Raw genomic sequence first — 8,066 nt, 5'->3', positions numbered from 1 at the left:
AAACATATTTGGAGGAGAATGTGGCCTCTAAGTGTCTGATTAATAGACATAAATACTTAGCACTGATTGCTATCCAAGAGGGTTTGCCTCTCATGACATTCATGCACTCCCACAACCTGTGCAGATTTGTTCACTGTCCCTGGGGATACATCTCAGCATATCTTTTGGGACTCCACCTTTGCACTCACTGTTGGATACCTTGGAGCATGAACTCAGAGACAGCGTGCCCAGTGCCTCATTTTGAAAAGGGAGAAGGTGTCTATCCAGGACTGTAACAGGCTGATCCCCAGCCTGCTTCAGTACTATTCCATCATTAACAGTCCTGAGGAAGAAGAAGAGGATTTGATTATTCTCCTTCCCCTTCTCCCCATATGTGTCTATCAATAAAGCTTTGGACCTGTGATCTCCCTCCTACCCCCTTACCACCAGTCACCTACCACTCCTTCATATCTATTGCTTGATGAAACTGTTGTGTTGCTAAAGTGATGCATTATACATGCAGTACTTGATATATAGTTTAGTATGTCATATCATGTTCCATATGTCTTGTATTGAACTAAAAAGTATATTTGATTTAGGTTGCATGGTGTATTTTGCTTGGATGTAACGTCTTATGTCTACTTCTTTGTATCTGTATACAAATAAAGTTACATTTTTCAATAGAAAAATCTTCTGGGTTCTGTAGCCTGCTTACCTTCTTGTGAGTTCTGCAATCAACCCCTGGCTTTGGAGAATAGTGATTTCTGGTTCTGACTACTGGCTTTGAATATCAGTGACTTCTGGTTCTGATTATTGGATTTTGATTTCAGTGAATTCTGGTTCTATTTGCTTGGCTGGTATATAGACTATCCCACCCTACAGGTAATTTTACCTTTATTTTACTGTGTGCTTACTACCCGTGATATCTGCATTTATTGTTTGAACATATTGAACTACTTCAATAATTTAATGTTTAGTTAACAACTGCCTCATTTCTCCGCCCTGCAACAACCTAACAAAGAGTTGCTCAATTTATAATCCAGAAAAGATAGTGATGATTCCTAGGGCTGAAACAGGTATTGATTGCTAGTCACATAATTTTCATGTAATTTTCCCAAATGTGCTCTTGAGACATTCTATCCTAAACTCCTCCATAACTGATGAAAAAACACTATCTGTTGGCTGTGTAATGGAAACTGCTTAACCCTTGGGCCCAGATGGTTAACCTGCTCTGTAAGAAATTTAGTGGTATCTTGGTCCTGAAAGTGCCATAAGCTAAAATTGTCCAATTTCATCCTAGAGGGAGGCTCATTTGACCCTGCTACCATCAGAGCTTGCATCACAGTTACGCCTAACAAATATAAGAAGCACTCTCTACAGCAACTATTGCTCCTTCTCTTTATCGAGTAAATGTTGAGGTCAAGATTTTAGCCAAGACCTTAGTCACCAAATGTAGTAATATCCTACCTTCCTTTATACACTGATTCAAGTGGATTCTGATCCAAGATATTAACATAGAGAAGCTGCCCTCTCTGATTCTGGCTCTTGATGCTGAAAAGGTACTTGACCACATTGGCTGGCCCTTCATGTTGAAGACACTTGTGTTATATGGGTTTTGTGGTAAATTTCTTGATGTGGTACTAGAACATTGCAGCAATCCCTTGGCCTATGTTCACATGGATAGGTGCATCTCCTCCTCATTTCTTATTGAAGCGACACTAGCCAGGAATTATCACTGTTACCTACCATCATTGTCCTTGTAATTGAGCCCCTGATTACCAGTATCAGATTGAATCCAGATATTGCGGGTGTCATGGTTGACTACAAGATGCATAAAACTGCTCTATATGCAGATGACACCCTCCTCTCAATTGCAATCTGCTAAATTAATTTCCTAGTGTGTTTAATGAGATGCAGCAGCTTTCCTTCCTATTTAATTACAAAATAAATCCTGGCAAAACACAAGTCTTACCCTTCTTTATTCCTTTGCACACTAAGAAGCTCTTTGAACTTAATTAATAGCAAACTACTAAAATTAAGTATATCGATATTTGTCTCATTAAAAACATTGACTCTTTTTATCTGTCAGGATCTGCCTGCAGCCCTTTGCATCACATGCTGCTTATTGGAAGTTCCTGCCGCCAGGGCCTTGGACTTGTTTTATTATGTTTATCTGGCAGTACCACTGTTCACCAGAGGTGCTGCTATTGTGCTTTTTCCTTTGTAATTACTAGGGGTTAAACTGTCTCACTAATTATCTCCTGCACCTGGATGTTCCCTACTTATACCTGCCTCTCTTCCTCTCCTGTGCTGGTCATTGTTGTTTTGTTTCCCTTCCTATGGGTTTGTTCTCCTGCTGCTCCTGTGCCCTTGGACCATCACATTTTGCTGCTAACTCCACTTTTCCAGATCTCTCTCCGCTTACTTTGCTACCTGTGTATGCAGTGTACCTTGTAACCAGAAGTTAGCCTTATCAGAAATCCCTTATCAGAAATCCTTCAACTATATTTGGTTCATACTATTTAGATGTATTTCCTAGCAATAAACACCTTTTGCTTCATCATATCCCGGACTCCATAGCTTTGATTTACTTTGAAGCGTGACATTATCACACCAATTACCACACATTTTTGGTACATATTAAGCGATACCTGGAATCATGGAAAAGAATGCTTATTTTCCTGGGTTGGCTGTATTATATCCATTAAGGAGAATATAGTTCCGAGGCGTAGACAAGTCGCTTTAATGAGCTGAGCAAAACAAAGCCACATACAACAACCTCAGCAACTGTCAAAATGGACCCTGCAACTCCAAGTGAAAACTCACAAAATAAAATCTACTATATAAATGCCTAGTGGCGTGTGTGAAAAAAAAAACCAAGCTGCAGCGCCACCTGCTGGGCAGAGTTATACACTGACCTATATATTTCTTGAAGGAGAAGTGACAGTTGGGAGTGGTTGGTGGTTGCCGGGGGTGACAGTGGGGAGTTTTTAACACCTTAAGTAGCTTGATTTGACTAGAATGCATGAGTATCATGCACGGGTTAACTTGTAATATATACCAGCGCTTAGTGGTTGTGTAAAAAAAGTGATAATAATTATAATTAACATCTGTGAGTGTAGATAAACATATATATATATATATATATATATATATATATATTTATTATATATATATTAGAAATGTATCATATATATAGACATTCATTTTATAACATATTTAATATTTGAGCTCAGTTTTAAACATATAAGCCAACAGTGTTTTTATATATGAGAAAATCCTAAAAATACCAATTTTGGCAAAATTGTGTGAGATCAAATCCACTGGCAACATTATATAGCATTCTGAAAGTGATTGATACTATTGTTTGGTTGGGAGATGAAGTATACCACAAGCAACAATGCTTTCAAGTTTCTCCAGCTTCCTGATCTCTGTTTACTCCACAGTATGCATCGGAGTTCGAACAATCTCCAAGACGACTGACAGCACCTTAAAAAAAGTAGAAATTCATGTTTATTTTTGTGATACAGTTTTAATAAATAAATATGTTTAGCTACAGTCATGGGTGCTAATTATAGCTATTATCACGCCATAAACACAACCACTGAGCGCTTATATTATTGCTGTGATACTTCCGAGACTCTTTTAGAACCTACACATAAGAATCTCTAATGCGACCTTTTCCGTGAACACAATAGGTTTGGTCTTGGAAATGAATATAGTCTTCAGCTTCATATCCTGCAAAGATCAAATAAAGCTGGAGACCGGTTGACACCAACTGCAAGAATTACTATGCTGTCTGTTTGACTCAATGTGTTCAGCAGTACTCTCCCCTTATACTAGGGTGTGAGGGGATATTAAAATTGCAGTGCTGCCCCCACTCCATGCTTGCTTGTGGCTTCTGCCAAAACTAAGGCTAATTAGATGCCATTACATCATCTGCATTTCCATATGGACATGCTGTTGTACATTTTGCAATCTATCCCCGCACCCCTCCTTACTAATCATATTATGCAGTAATCTAGCTTTCCACAGGGTCCTCCACTTATTGCCAGCATGATTCGGGTATCCTTTCTGCCCTTTTCTAACCTTCAAGATTTGCAGTGAGTTTTCTATAGGGTGTACAATAGAGGCACTTCTGTCACTTCTCCAGATCTTGCCTATTGACCAGGAGATTAACCCTTACAAGCTAATGTTTTGATGGTGTCCCAACCAAGCTGCTCAATGTTTCCAGACATATTAGATCACTGTTGGAGGATCGGTGGGCAGGAGGGTCATACCTGCATGTCTGGTGGAGCTGCCCCAAACTTCAATCCCTGTGATTAGAACCTTGATTATTTGTTATTCGTTACAACTGTTTTAGTTCCATCTGATCCAAAATACATTTTATTGCCATTTTCTGTTCCAGGAGTTTCCAAACATCGAAACTGTCTCATCAGGCACATCTTCATTTCCATGTCAGATTGCTGCTGTGTGGAAGCAGCATAATCCCCCATCCCTCACACAGGTTATTAAATGGATTTGGCAAACATACAAATTGGAGTATATGACAAAAATTGTGAGATACTCCTCTGTCTCCTTTTTACAAAACTTTGGCTGTCTGAGTGTCCTTTCATAATCATACCATGCCTACCTTCTGATTTGTTTCCCCAGGAAGTGTGAAATATTGCCATTGGTTATGATACTTACCGCAAGCAACTCCCAGGCCATTCCCTGTCCACTTCTCTGGTGTCCCTATCCTCCGAGGTGTTTTCCCGGGGTCTCCAGTCCTCCTGTGTCTCTCCGTCCAGGGGAGTGTCTTGAGCTTTAGGTTTTTGGAGCTTGCTACTTGCCGCCAGACATTGTGGAGGTGTTGATTTCACTCACAGCTGCAGCTGGAAGTTGTGCACATGCGCCCGTGGCAATCCTTCAAACAAAAAAAGTTGCGATTTGTAGGGTAAGTGGGATCCATAGCGATTAAGGCATCTCAATTCTGATATTCATTATGCAAAAGTACAGCAGACCCCGGGAAGAACACCTGTGAGGGGTAAGTTCCTTATACCCCATCCTGCTATTGCAGCCAAAAGGAGGTAATAAGTGGCACTGCAAAGTACCTATAACGTCACCTTTATTCCTATTTTCTTATGCTGCCACCTGTCAGGTTGTTATTGCGACCATGCTGAGACTTCACAGAAACATTTTGTCTAATTCACTAAGACTGTGCTCTATACTTTAACATTTATTCAGAATTCTGAACTTCTTTGGCGAGATTACCACTGTTTAAGGAATGCTTAAGTAACCGGTCTACTCTACGATAATCAGCCGATACAACTTAATTGAATATACTGTTTGTTATTAGCTCCTTCCATCAATAATCTTCAGGTTCATATTGCAAGTATTTTGAGCTGCTCTCTTATCTAACTGTATTTATACATATTGGTATTCTACTGTCTGCTCGCTACCTGTTGTTCAACCAGGTGTAGGGAAATCTATGAGGAAATAAGGAGGAGAGGGTACCTAACAGTGTAGTGTTTAAATAAAAGTATTGGCTTAAATCCCAGTGTCAAAAATGCCTGTGTACCCAATAATCAGTTTAATCTACCTTATATGTCAATTTCCTAAAGGTCTTCTCGTCTTTCTTCATATAACCATGTCCTCATTTTTGTCATCACATGAAAAAGACAGATAAAACATACCTTTTCTGAATTCTATAACTTTGTTTCACAGTGTGTGTCCGTAGGCAATTACAGTAACCCTTCTTTATTACTACGTTAGCCTGTGATTTCTGCCAAGAGTACAAAATAGACATGATACTGATACATGGCCTCAATGTTTTACTATTGAGCCAAGTAACTTATTACATTTAAGAGTAATTGCAGTGTTGTAACTACGCTGCTTTCAACATATCATCTATCTGTTGCAGGTCCTCTTATTTCACAATTGTTATCCGTCTTATGTTGTATTGAAGTGCTACTGTTATTGCATTCAGATATTACCTCATCAATGCTGCACATCATTGTTTAGTTAATATTATTCTCTAAGGGGCAGATTCAATTAGCATTTATACGGTAAAAAGTAATGCTCACTTTGCTCACGTCTCTATGAGGTGCGAGCAAAACTGAGAGGATATTACACTAAAAAAAATTGCTGTGTAGTGTCTTGAGGTCGTTCCAAGACACTACGCAGAATTTTGTTACAATTGAATCTGCACATAAGTGTTAAAATGTTATGTACTTTATTGTTATTATCTAATTATCAAATTATGGTTACACTAGTCTACACCTTTTCCATAATTTCATAAAATAAACTGCTTGATATACATCGCCAACTACTTATCAGGTTTCAAGCCATAAAGTTATAAGGCCTGTCAATAAATGTGCCAAGTGGCATATCCCTGTACTTTAATGAGTGTGTGTTCATACCTTCTAGAGAGTCAGGTCACAGTTTCCTGAGCCAATCAGGTGTACGCTGCAAGGATCTGCAACCTGAAGAGTGAGAATGACTCTATCCGTAAGGTTTACAACCCCTCTCTGTTGAGTAGATGGTCCGCCCACCGCTCTTCACAGGGTTTGTCTACAGAAAACAGAAAAATCAAGAGAGATGTGAAAGTTTAATGTCACATAAAAGTCCAAGCTCTTATCATTGGTCAATGTACTTCTCCTTCTTAAGTACAGCTAGAAGGTGCAAGAAGCGTTCCATTATAAGTGTAAGATAAAACATGATCTCCACCAGCTCTGAGTCTGTGCAAGATTTAGCTGTTTGTATGGAGGGAAAATGTTTGTGCACCATATCGCAAAAAAAAGGAACAACCCTAAGGAGGGAGATCAATTGGCCGCGTTACTGTCAAAACTAACGCACCCGGCGCACCATTACCTTTAATACGGTCATTTTAACCAGGATTTCTGTTTGCGACTTCCTGAATAAACATTACCGTACTAACGGGAATAATGCGCACTATTCCCATAGTAACCATAATAGTGCACAAGCCACGTTACTTTCGCCAGTAATGTGGCCAATTGAATTTCCCCCTAAAAATGTTACCGATCTGCAGTGGTTTGCAAGGAATGCAACTTCACTTGACCTCTCCCACTCCTGAAAAGACATGAAAAATAATTGTGTTAGAGTGTAAAATGCTTGTGTCCCTTTAATTAACATGTGACACACTTTCAAACATGTGTTAATTACACATGCTGCATGGCTTTATTGCAATTAGTTCACATGTATTCAACATGTCTGCATAGTAAGACTTGGAGTCACTCACATGATCTACTTGCAGAGCACCCATGCAATATGTATTTCATGTGTGACAGATGGTCGTACCTGATAGCCCTGAACACATTTGAATAATCGTCCCTCAAGACTTCTGAATCGCTTCTCATCATTTTACTCATAAAAGCAGTGAATTGAATTTCACAGCATCACATCTCTGGCAGTATAAGGTGTTTTATTTTCACTTTAATTTAATAGCTTTGTCACCTAGCGATGCTGGAATATCAATTTATCTAATTTGCCGACTGTTTTAGAGTATTCACTAAAGTGTTACATACCCAATACAATTATATAACATAACCATTTTTTTAATTATTCCCCAACATCATCATCATCATTTATTTATATAGGACCAGCCTATACCGGAATGATTTATAATGGGGGACAAAAATATTTATAAAACAATACTGTGTAATACAGAGAGGTAAAAGGGCCCCATTTGCATTCTTACAATCTATATATTTTCCACTTAATATTGAGATAATCTGCAATCACTGCAATTAAATTCCCTGCTCTTTCATGGCTGAAAACAAGATTTAAATTGTTCAACCCCTCTGCATCTGTAAGGGTTAACTGTTTTTAGAAGAGCTGCAACAGTATTGCAACAATGGAAAATGGAGAAACCTGCAGTTTTCTTGGCTATCTGCCAAGTACGATTAAGCACGGTCAGCGAAACGCACGTCGGCGTTCCGCTGGATGCACTGCCTTTATCTATTATTTTATGGGCATATACATTTGGACTTGGTAGATCTGCTCTATTTTGGCCAGAGTTAGTAGAGCATCTACTAAGTAGTTAGCAAGACACCTCCCATAGTGCAATCTTTCTGACTACTCTGCTT

General features: G+C 39.0%; 1 long non-coding RNA gene across 1 annotated transcript; it reads right to left on the bottom strand.

Moving 5' to 3' along the window:
* Nucleotides 1–3,181: 3,181 nt before the first annotated feature.
* Nucleotides 3,182–6,696, bottom strand: LOC142143009 (uncharacterized). The gene is made up of 4 exons (XR_012689461.1): nucleotides 6,381–6,696; nucleotides 5,561–5,613; nucleotides 4,669–4,885; nucleotides 3,182–3,468 (listed from the first exon to the last, which is right to left on the bottom strand). It is a non-coding gene; the product is annotated as an uncharacterized LOC142143009 (long non-coding RNA).
* Nucleotides 6,697–8,066: the final 1,370 nt, after the last annotated feature.

This window comes from Mixophyes fleayi, chromosome 3, assembly GCF_038048845.1.
Source record: "Mixophyes fleayi isolate aMixFle1 chromosome 3, aMixFle1.hap1, whole genome shotgun sequence".
NCBI classification, from domain to species: domain Eukaryota; kingdom Metazoa; phylum Chordata; class Amphibia; order Anura; family Limnodynastidae; genus Mixophyes; species Mixophyes fleayi.
The sequence above is the reverse complement of the archived record's forward strand: the minus strand, read 5'-3'. Positions and strand labels throughout refer to the sequence as shown.